Source organism: Megascapheus bottae, chromosome 18 (assembly GCF_031878675.1).
Source record: "Megascapheus bottae isolate mThoBot1 chromosome 18, mThoBot2.hap1, whole genome shotgun sequence".
Classification (NCBI taxonomy): Eukaryota; Metazoa; Chordata; class Mammalia; order Rodentia; family Geomyidae; genus Megascapheus; species Megascapheus bottae.
Window position 1 is genome coordinate 10,779,532 of NC_143526.1, and position 12,085 is coordinate 10,791,616.

Below are 12,085 nucleotides of genomic sequence, written 5' to 3' on the forward strand. Positions count from 1 at the left end.
TGAGCTACTGATACTTGCCTGGCTTTTTTTCTTTTCTGTCTTGAGACAATGTCTCACATGTAGCTTATTCCTTGCCTCCTATGTGCCAAGATTCAAAGGTAGGCCTTCACACCTGGCTCAATATTCCACTGTGACTAATGGATGGAAAAATCAAATGTAAGAACAATAGGAAACAGGATTAGAACAAAACTAAACTGAAACAAGAGGGGAAGACATTATTCTCAAGTGTGGGCAGGTGACCTGTCAGACATTCTCCAGAAAATGTCTTTATAAATGAAAAAACAATCAAAATCATACAAGGTATCTCTTACAATCACAGTAGCATGAAAATAGAATTCAACAGTAGAAGTAAAACTGGTTATGTGGACATTAAGCATTCTTAAACAACCAGTGAGTCAAAGAAGAAACTACAAACAAAATTAGAGGCTGAGGCAGGAGGATTGTGAATCTGAGACTGGCTTAGGCTATACAAAGAGATTGTGACTCAAAGACAAACAAAGAGCTTGAGCTAGGCACTGGTAGCTCATGCCTGTAATCCTAGAATTGGGGTTCAAAGCCACCTTAGGTAAAGAAGTCTGTGAGACTTATTTCCAATTAACCACCCAAACAGCCAGAAAGTGGAGCTGCAGCTCAAGTAGCAGAGAACCAATTTTGAGTGATTATTAGAATATTATGTATTTTGCTAAATGTATAAAGAATTAATACTGATTCTTCTAAAATCTTGCACAATATTAGAGGAAATAGCATTTCCTAACTTGTTCCATAAGGTCCTCATAGCAAAGCCAGATAAAGACACTACAAGAAACATACAAACCAATATTATTTATAAATAACAATTCAAAAATCCTCAACAAATAGCAAGCTGAATAGTAAAAGGAGTGTATGCCATTACCAAGTAGGGACTTACTCTTAGAATGCAAGGATGGTTCAACATATGAAACTCAATCAATCTTGGTTACTATATTAGCAATTGAAAAAAAAACATAATCAACTGTTTGAGCAAAAGCTTTTGACAAAGTATATCACCCTTCAGAATAAAAAAAAAGACAAATAGCAGTCTAGGAATGAAAGGAAACTACTTCAACATAATAATAGCTACATATGAAAGTCACAAAAATATACTCAATGGTAAAAGATTGGCAGGTGTGGGTGTGTGTGTGTGTGTGTGCGAGTGTGTGCACGCGCGCTCCCATGTGTATGTATGCCTGATCTGGCTTCAAACTGTTGTCCTGAGTAGCTAGGATTACAGGTGTGAGCTATTGACACCCAGCAAGACAGGCAATTTTTTTTTTTTTTGCCAGTCCTGGGCTTGAGCTCAGGGCCTGAGCACTGTCCTTGGACTTTCTCAAGGCTAGAGCTCCACCAGTTGAGCCTCAGCACCACTTCCGGCTTTTTTTCTATGTATGTGGTACCGAGGAATCGAACCAGGGTCTTCATGCATGCTAGGCAAGCACTTTAACCACTAGGCCAAACTCCTGGCCCAACAGGCAATTTTTTTATTAAAGAATTTATTAACATTGATTTTTACATCATATTTTAAATGACAAGTTTAACAAACAAGTGTTCAAGGAGGGAATCTCTATTTACAATCACTGGGACTTAGTATTTAGAACTTAATCAAAATTGACACTGTTACTCAACTATGAAAAAAAATTGATAAAAAAGAATTTTAGAGGCTGGGCACTGGTGGCTAGCTACTCAGGAGAGTGAGATCTAAGAATCTCAATTCAAAGCCAGCCCAGGTAGGAAAGTCCATGAGACTTTCATCTCAAATTAATTACCAGAAATTAGAGTATAGTTATGGCTCAAAGAAGTAAAGTGCTAGTCTTAAGCAAAAGAGCTCAGGGACAGAGTCCAGGCCAAGTTCAAACCACATGACTGAAGAGAAAAAAGAAAAGTAAGAGACCTCATAGTTTCTGATTTTGAACCATATTATGAAGATACAGTACTCAAAGCAATGCAGCTTTAAGGCAGAGACATAGAACAGTGCAACAGAATAACAAACCCGGAGGTAAGTCCCCATACATGTGGCCAAATGATCTCTTGCCAGAATCACACAATAAAGGAGTGTTTTCAGCAAATGGTATCAGGAAACTGGAAACTCACATGGAGAAACAGTGAAGTTGAGAAATGGACTAAAGACCTAAATTCTAAGACTCCTAGAAGAACACATATGACAAAAATTTAATGACATTGAATTTGGCAATGACTTTTTAGAAATGAAACAGAAAGCACAAGCAAACAACAACAACAAACAAACCCAAAAATGAACCAGTCAAACTTAAAAGTTTCTGCAGGCGATAGCATGATCCTATACCTGAAAAACCCAATAAACTCCATTTCTAAACTCTTAGAACTAATAAACTACTTTAGCAAAGTGACAGGATACAAAATCAACCTTCAGAAGTCAGTAGCTTTTCTTTTTTTTTTTCTTTGCCAGTCCTGGTCTTAAGCTCAGGGCCTGAGCACTGTCCTTGGACTTTTCTCAAGGCTAACACTCTACCTCCTGAGCCACAGCACCACTTCCAGCTTTTTTCTATGTATGTGGAATCGAACCAGGGTCTTTGTGCATACTAGGCAAGCACTCTACCACTAGGCCAAACTCCTGGCCCTATCAGTAGCTTTTCTATATGCCAATAATACACAAACAGAATGAGAAATTAAGAAAATGATCCTATTTGCAATAGCCCCCAAAGAATAAAATATTTAGGAATTAACTTAATCAAAGATGTAAAGAAATTATTAAATGAAAACTAAAAGCCTAAAGAAAGAAATTAAAGAGGATACCAGGAAATGGAAAGACATCCCATGCTCATGGGTAGGAAGAACCAACATAGTGAAAATGGTCATACTGCCAAAATTTCAATGCAATTCCCATCAAAATCCCAAAGGCATTTTAAAAAACTGAAATAGAAGGTGTAATCCAAAGGTTCATATGGAGCAACAAAAGACCTAGAATAGCCAAAGCAATTCTAGGCAATTAGAGCAATGCAAATGGTATTACAATACCAGACTTCAAACTAATAACAAATAACAAAACTCTAATAATTCATAATAACAAAACAGCATGGTACTGGCACAAAAATAGACCAGAAGAACAATGGAACAGAATAGAAGATTCAGAAATAAAACCACATACCTATAGTCAACTTATATTCGATAAAGGAGCAGAGATATACAGTGGAACAAACATAGCCTGTTCAATTATTGGTGCTGGCAAAACTGGGCAGCCACATGCATAAAACTAAAAATTGATCCCAGCCTATTGCCATGCACAAGCATTAACTCAAAATGGATCAAAGACCTCAATATCAGACCTGAAACCCTGAAACGGCTACATGATAGAGTAGGAGAGAAACTAGAACCCATAGGCACAGGCAAAAACTTCCTGAACAGAGTCCCAGGGTCACAACAGATTGGAGAGACTTGACAAATGGGACTACCTAAAAATAAAAAGTTTCTGCAGAGACAAAGGCATAGCTACTGAAGTAAAGACAGCCAACTAACTGGAAAAAGGTATTTACCAATAATACATCAGACAAATACTTAATATCCAATATCTACAGGGACCTCAAGAAACTAATCCCCCCAAAACCCAACAAACCAATCACTAAATGGGCAAGGGAACTGAAGATAGACTTATCAAAAGAAGGGGTTAAAATGGCAAAAAAAAAATGCTCATTGTTCATGGTTATAAACGAAATGCAAATAAAAACAACCTTAAGATACCACCTTACCCCCATTAGAATGACCAGCATTCTGAACGCGGACAACAACAAATGCTGGCAGGCATATGGAGAAAGAGAAACCCTATTGCACTGCTGGTGGAAATGTAAACTAGTACAGCCACTCTGGAAGGCAGTTTGGAGGTTTCTTAAAAAACTGAAAATAGACCTTCTCTACAATCCTACCATATCACTTCTGGGCATCTACCCTGAGCATCACAACCCAGGATATGATAAGGACACCTGCTCAGTCATGTTCATCTCCACACTATGCACAATAGCCAAGCCATGGAAACAACCCAGATGCCCTACTACAGATGAATGGATACAAAAAATGCAGTACATATATACAATGGGATTCTACATAGCCAACAGACAAGATAAAATAATGGCATTCGCTGGGAAGTGGATGAAACTAGAGCAAATCATGTTGAGTGAGGTAAGTCAAGACCAAAGGAACAAAAGGTGTATGGTCTCCTTGATATATGGATATAGATCCAAACAGCATGATGACTCAATATTCGGGTAGCCAAGGTTATGGACATGGTCTTGAAGATATAAACATAACTACATAGACATAAAAATCTATGATGGAATGTATACTCTATAGACATGTTATATTATATAGATTGATATGTATCTATGACATACAAAACCTTAGCTTAATTTTAATTATGTTCTAAAATCTATGTGCCAGTGATTGCATATATATTCCCTTCTTGAATACTTGTTTGTTAAACATGACATTTAAATTATGATGTAAAAATCAGTGTTAATAAAATCTTTAAAAAAGAAAAGCTTCTGCAACAAAGGAAAATAATCAATAAAAGAGCAACCCATGGAATAGTAGAAAAATATTTACAAGCCATATCACACTTGATAACAAATCATCAGAATATAGTAAAGAACTCTTAAAACTCTGAAAGTAATCTAAGTTTTAAAAAAAGTGAACGTATTTCTCAAAGGTGACAGGTGGTCAACAAATGTGAAAAAGTTGAATACAGCAGATAATTAGAGAAACAAAGTTACAATGATACCACCTGACATCTATTATGATTGACACTATAAACAACAACAACAAAGACCCATAAAATAACAAGTATTGGTGAGGATGTGGAGAAATGCTTGTAGAAATGTAAAATTGGATAGCTGGTAGGGAAAACAGCATGAAGTTTCCTTCAAAAATAAAAAATAGAATTACCATACAATCCAGCAACATTACTTGAGTATATATCCAAAAGAAATGAAATCAGGATCACAAAGATACATTTTCATACCCAGTCACAAAAGCCAAAATGTTAAAGCAAGCCAAATGTCAGCTGACAGATGACAGACCCATGGATAGATGTCTATTAAATGGAATATGATTCAATCTTGACAAGAAAGGAGGCTGGGATTATAACTCAGCAGTATAGTCATGCTTAGTAAGTGAAAGTTCTGAGTTCAGTCCTCAACATCATAAATCATTAAATAGACTAGATAGACATACAGAGAAAGAGAGAGAGAGAGAGAGAGAGAGAGAGAGAGAGAGAGAGAGAGAGAGAGAGGAAGAAGAAAAAGAAGAAGAAGAAGAAGAAGAAGAAGAAGAAGAAGAAGAAGAAGAAGAAGAAGAGGAGGAGGAGGAAGAGGAGGAGGAGGAGGAGGAGGAGGAAGAGGAAGAGGAAGAGGAAGAGGAAGAAGGAGAGAGAAAGGAACTTTTGATGTGTGTTAGAATATGGATGAACTTTGAAGACATTCTACTGAGTGAAATAAACCAGTCCTAAAGGTCAAGTAAGTGAAGTATTATTCCAGTCATAAAGTTCCCTTCCTTGTATTCCATAAATTCATAGAGATATACAGTTGAATGGTGGGCTAGTGGCAGTGGGGAGGAGAGAATAAAGACCTATTGGATATAGAATTTCAGTGGGGGCAGATAGATGGATGATGGTGGTGTTTGCACACACTGTGTAAGCATTCTATTTCACAGAATGGTACCAGTAAAAATGGCTAAGATGATAAAAAACCATTTTTTATGATAACCAACATTCATGTTTACATTTATTTTATGCTAAATTTATTCTTGTGCCATAAGCTTTTGTTTCTACACTTTCTTCTGGGATACCATTTTCTTCTGTACAGCTTCCTCTTCTGGTTTAGGAACACTTTGCTCCTTTTCAGTAAGGATCATCTCAATGTGGCCCAGGGAGCTCATGTATGGGTTAATCCTACCATAGGCTCTGTAAGTTCAGCGGTGCATCTTTGTTCACCTGGATGTGTTCAATGACCAGGAAGTCTGCCCTCCAGTTCAGCATTACTCTCTGCATCCTTAAGCATGTGCAGCAAAAACTCAGCACTCTTTTGGGGCCACCCAGCCTGTGTCCAGTCCCACTGTTTGACCTGGGTATACCTGCCAACTCCACTATTGTAATGGCATACATTGTTTCTTTAAAGTTACATCTTTCAGATACTTCGTAGCTTTTCAGATATGCATATCCTTGATGGCCTGGGCTGTTTCTCTGGTGTTCATAAAGTGAATCTGAAGATTTGGGCCTCTTGACTTGCATGCTTTTGTGGGGGTTTCTGGATCTAGAGAGTAGTGAATCATTTTTACAGGTTACTTTGGGCCAGTTACAGGAAGAGGAAGCTAAGATGATGAAATTCTATGTAGTGTACCGTTAATAGTTCAGATATAAAATATCCCCAAGGGCTTGCGTGTTGAAGGTTGAAGGTATGGGCCTTCAGAGTGGTGGGCTACCAAGAGGTGATTAGATCATAAGGGTGGTAAGCCCACCAAAGGGTAAAGCCATTGATAAATTTATAGCTGAATGGAATATTAGAAAGTAAGGCCTAGTTGGGGGAAGTAGGTCACTAGGGGCATGCCTTCAAACAGCACAACCATGTCCCTGGCTCCTCCCCCTCCCCCACTCCTTCAGGTGGGGGAAAGATGCTGAGGGTATGTGTGTGTGTATCTATCTATATAGTCTATTTAATGTTTTATGGTGTTGAGGATTGAATTTAGAACTTATACTTACTAAGGATGACTATACTGCTGAGTTAATAGTCCCAGCCTCCTTCCTCGTCAAGACTGAATCATATTCAATTTAATAGACATCTATCCATATGTCTGTCATCTGTCAGTTGACATTTTGGCTTGCTTTAACTTTTTGGCTTTTGTGACTGGGTATGTATCTTTGTGATCCTGATTTCATTTCTTTGGAACACCCTGAGGGTGCCACAAATTTTAAACTTCTCATCATGCCTCACTCTTCTCTCTGTTTTCAGTGATACTGAGGATTGAACTCAGGGCCTCAAGCTGCTAGGCAAGTATTCTACTACATGAGCTATGGCTCAAGTCCTTGCTTTTAGTTTGTTTTCCCCATACTTTTTGCCTCAACTAGCCTTGGACCTACATCTTTGTGAAGTTGGGATTACAGGATTGTGACAAATACATCCAGTTTTCATAATGCCTCACTCTTAAAAACGTAGCAGGTCATGCCTTACTGTGATTCTTCCTGCTGTTGTTTTAAAGCCTCCTGCTTTTTTCTATCCTTTTTCCACATCCTTGAAATTCTTCCAGGATATTTACTGAAATGCAGCCTCTAGAGGCCCCTTCTTTGGGTTCCATGGTGCTCCACACACTTCTGTTTCACTGATAAATTTTATGTGGGATTGTTCACATGAGGCTATCTCCTCCTCGGTCAGATATTGCCTCTTTGGAAGCGAAGACTAGTTCACAATGTCCAACACCCAACATGAGGCCAGAGGTTAGCAGCTTTTAGCAATACTTGCTGCTGAGGGAGGTCATTTGATGAGTTAGCTATTTATTGAGGCAGAACAGGCAATAAGAGGAAGATGGAGGCATCAATGGACAGGTGCATGCTACTGTTGGGCAAGAAAGAACCACATTAACCAGCAGGTTATTCAGAAATGGGTCTGTTTCTTGTGCCAGATGACAGGTGTGAGGCAGGCACTTGGGAGATTATCTTCCTGGGGGACTCAGAAGAGATCCAGAGGCTATCCCCCATCCAGAGAAGTCAGTTCTCATCCTATAACTGTTTCTCTTGTAGCCTTCTCTTTGGAAGGTTATCATGAGCCAAACCATCATATTTGTCTGTGATTATTAAATATTGATTTACTTGAATTTATAGAGAAAATTCTGAAGTGGTTTTAAATAAGAAAGGACCCAAAAGCTACATTAATGTCAGGCAATTGTGAAGGTATTTTATTAAACTCTCTTTATAGAATCGAATTTTACAATGGCCTGTTTCATTCTAAAAACCATGTTCTACATGATCTGATTAACAAATGGTCTATCAAGTTTGGGGCAGCAGTGGTTGTTTATTAAATTTACTTTTCCACTTAAAGAAAAAAAATCAACCAACCTTTATGTAACATCTCCTGTGTCCAGTCTGCAACATTGTCCTCATTCTCTAAACATCACACAAAAAAGCTCCCCCCTCCCCAGTGTCTGTTGATGGACTTGCCTGATATTGAACAGCTGGTAGGTGATGGATCACAGATGAGTGTGCAGACTTGTCTCCAAGATGAAGTGCTTTATTACATCACTTCCCCTATAAACAGAAGACTGTACTTTAGACAACCAAATAACAGCACATGAATTTACAGTACCTACATGGATGTTACTGGTCAACAACAAATTTGGGATGATAATTAACAGAGTCCAAATAGAGAAAGCACAGAATGAGGAATGGTCACTTTCATGTCCTCAAATCTTAACAGCAAATTCACCTATTGGGTTAAGGACTTTGTCCAAATCTAAGATACCTACAGAAAGGCCAAATCACATAGCCAATGGGATATTCTGCTTAGAATCTTATGAGAAACTTATGGAGGAAGGAAAACAACATAATCTTAGCCTATTCTTTACTGAGTTAAGAGTGGGGCTGACATGAAGGTGAGCCAAATGGAGAATAAGTGAAAGGTAGGACAGGAAGCAGGATATATTGAGGAAAACAGAGGTCTGGCTCCTGCCAGGGGCTTGCCCTCTGTCAGGAAGGCACGAGCCAGAGGAGAATGTGAGTGTGGCAGTAGGAGCCTGCCCTATCTCCTGACTAGCTTTCTAGGAGCTGAAGGCGGCAGAATGGCTCTATTGAAATACATGGTCCATGTGATTTGGGCTGGCAGCTGTCTAATCTGTTACCCAGTTTCTCCCCCCCCCCAGGTTTTCATGAAAGTATGAGAAAGTACTATGATTGCCAATGACTGCCGCATATGCTGAAAACATGTCTAGAAAGAAAGTACATGGAGATGGGATGGGAGGACTAGCATGGGGCAAGCCAGGATGAAAGGTGGTGAAATTCTATCTCAAAGTTGGCTGTAGTATCTTACACAGTAATCCCAGCTAGATGGGAGTCAGAGGTAGGAAGATTGGAGTCTAGAATAGGGTTTGGTAGCATGAGACCCTATCTGAAGAATAAACTAAAATGAAAGTGCTAGAGGTGTGGCTCATGTGAAGCATAAGACTCTGAGATCAAACCTTAGTACTGACAAGAGGGAGGAAAAGAAAGAATGAACACATGTGCATTAGCAAACCATCACTCATTCTCCTGGTAGGTGTAAAAAGACTTCTTGGGGGGGGGGCTGCAACAAAACAACAAAACCCTACTTTACCACCAACAACAACAGTACCAACAACAGTACCCCCCCCCAAAAAAAACCCCCGCACAACCATACATTAATTGTATGGTTTCCATCTGCTGTTTCCTTTTCACAGGATTTGGTGGGAGGGGAACTGTCACACAAACATCCGTCCACATCTCAGGTTGTGCATATAAGGCTTCAAAAGCAGATAACCTTTAGCCAACAGACTCTGTGGCAGGCCAGACTAGGGAGTGGGATTTGAGAAGTAAGGAACCAGGAATTCAGAAGTAATCATTAATGAGTAACCAGATTCAAAGTATATAAAAACGTATTATTTCCTTCACACTCCCTCTCTAAGCAGTCACTGAGCAATAAAAGTGATTGACATCTTCTTCCCACTTCCTTCTTTGCTTCACACTTTGAAGTATGGACTCTTTAGGGATTAAGTATGTATACTTTCAAGAAAACAGCCTGGTCCATTCCACTCCCTTCTTTTTAAGAAGCCACAAAGCACAGACTGTTCAAGTTGCAAGGACCCATATTTGTTAACTATCTCAGACTTAATTATGACTTCAGACCTAACTGATAACATCAGAACATTAGTGCAGCAGGTAGAGCTGTGTTGCAGGAATCATCCTCCCCACTCCCATACATTTTCCCTGGCATTTCAATCTTTGCTAAACCAGCCCATGCCTTGTATGAAGCACATGGTATTTTTGCTCTGCTTGATGCATAAATACCTGTTTCTCACCCACTTGATGTGTCCACGCCTAATGCTTATTCTGTGTTTGGGGACAAGAATCTAAAGGGTTGAGTTTTGGGGAGTCCTTTTCTATCTAGGAACCTCATCCACCAGTATCATTTCCGGGGCAGATATAGAGGGGCAATAAAACATTTCAGTTTTTGGACTCGTACATCTGTGATTTTCAGGTATTTCCAGGGCATACATATTTATTTGATCATAGAATGTTAACACCAACGAAGAAATCTCCTCCAGACAACACTATTCTTTCCCATTGCAATTCCTGGCTCTGCGTACAGGTTCAAGGTGTGGCCCTTGTAATCGCATCCATCACCCAGCTCTCCCCCAAGGAACCTCCTCCTCAGACACTGGACATACTTCCACCGTTGGCTATTGGCTATTTCCCCAGTATCATGCTGTGATGTAGGATATGTATCTGGGTACAGATAATCCTAGAATGGCTCAGGCTCTTTCAGGCGATTGGTTCCTGTGGATACACACCCAGAATAAGGGACTGTGCTCATCCTGATTTACCCAGCAACCTAGGGCTTCCTTTTTATCCACTTTAAACCATCTAATGGTCTCCACGTGCGCTTAAAATAACCCTCCCCCTCCCTTCTCTGTCTCCTAGTCCCTTCACACTCTCTCTGGTTATTTGTGCGATTTCTCCAGAACCAATACGTTATGGCACCCAGCTCGATCCACCTCAGGGTCTCTTCCCTCTCTTAGCCTGAAGCACGGTGGCCATCGGTCAGCTCGGACGGAACCCAAACTCTTTTCCTGATCACTCTCAAACCATCGAAGTTCACCGCCCTCCCCTCGGTGAACGGCAGAAGGGGAGCGGAGGGACCTGGCCTGGCTTGACTGAGAGCTGGGGGAGGGGAGCGAGGGGGGGAAGGAAGGCGGGTCAGCGAATGCCAGTGCATTGAATGGAAGCGTCGGGCCCGGAGGCTGCTCGAGGACTCACGCCATCTGGCCTGCCCGGTCCTCCCAACGCAGAAGCAGAACCTCCGTCCGCGGAGGCCTCATCAAGACCCGGGAACCAGCGTGAGACACCAGCCGGGCGCGAGGGCCTGCAGGCCGGGGGACCAGGACTCTCAGGTCCCAGCCTTCACGCGTGAGGAGGTTCAGGGGCCGGCAGACCTCTTTAGTCTCGCTTACCCAGCGCAGTTCCCGCTGCTTCACCTCGGGAAACAGGCGCTGTCTCTTCAGCGGCCGGCGGCCCGCTCCGGACGCTTGTCAGCTCTCCGGTCCCGTTCCGCGTCACCTCAGCGTCAACCCCGCAGGCCACGACCCCGAGGATCCCACGACTTTAGCCCCGCCCACATTCACGTTGCGTCATCGAGTGGGCGGGGCGGCAGACCCAGGTACGCATGCGTGACAGGGCAAAGCGACGCTGGCCCCGCCCCGCTCTGGAGCTTCTGGGCCTGAGTTGTGCGGTTGATCTCCAGCCTGCAGGCGGCTTTTCGGCCCACGGTGGTTTTCTCTTCCCTGAGTGAGGCTGACCGAAAAGTGGGATCTTGGCATCGGACGTTGCCTGCGTCCCCTCTCTGGCTCGAATTTCCCCACCGTCACCCCCTTCAGAACAATTAACTTGGGATGGTCTCCCCTAAGTCCTCGCAGTTCTGACATTCTTTTTTTTGGGGGGGGGGGGGGGCGGTGCCAGTTTATGGGGCTGCAACTCAGGGCCTGGGCGCTGTCCCTGGGCGTTTTCGCTCAAGGTTAGCTCTCTACTGCTTTGAGCCACAGCTCCTCTCCCGGTTTTCTGGTGGCTCACTGGAGATAAGATAACCCTGCTGGGGTTGTCTTCCAACGGTGATGCTCAGCTCTCAGCCTTCGGAGTAGCTAGGATTATAGCAACCGGCTGTCATTCTTCTATGCAGTTCTTTCATAGCACCCACGGCACCCACTCTTATTTACTTGTTGACTTATTTAATGGTGTTTGGCACCGGGGACCTGGTCCCCTAATCCACCTCTGACTTCAGCTTGTGTCAGAGACTTCTTAATAAGTGCTGTCACTTCAAGGCATCTTGTTGCC

The 12,085-nt window shown here is 41.8% G+C and overlaps 1 protein-coding gene across 3 annotated transcripts in view; it reads right to left on the reverse strand.

Annotated features, from left to right (window-relative positions):
• Entpd6 (ectonucleoside triphosphate diphosphohydrolase 6) overlaps positions 1 to 8,275 on the reverse strand; it is a 31,651-nt gene extending 23,376 nt beyond the window's left edge. For 2 of the 3 annotated variants that reach the window (XM_090351903.1, XM_090351901.1), the window contains exon 1: positions 8,189 to 8,275. The gene's annotated coding sequence lies outside the window, so the exon portion shown is untranslated. The remainder of the gene's footprint in view (positions 1 to 8,188) is intronic. The other variant, XM_090351902.1, reaches the window with a different exon arrangement.
• Positions 8,276 to 12,085: the final 3,810 nt, after the last annotated feature.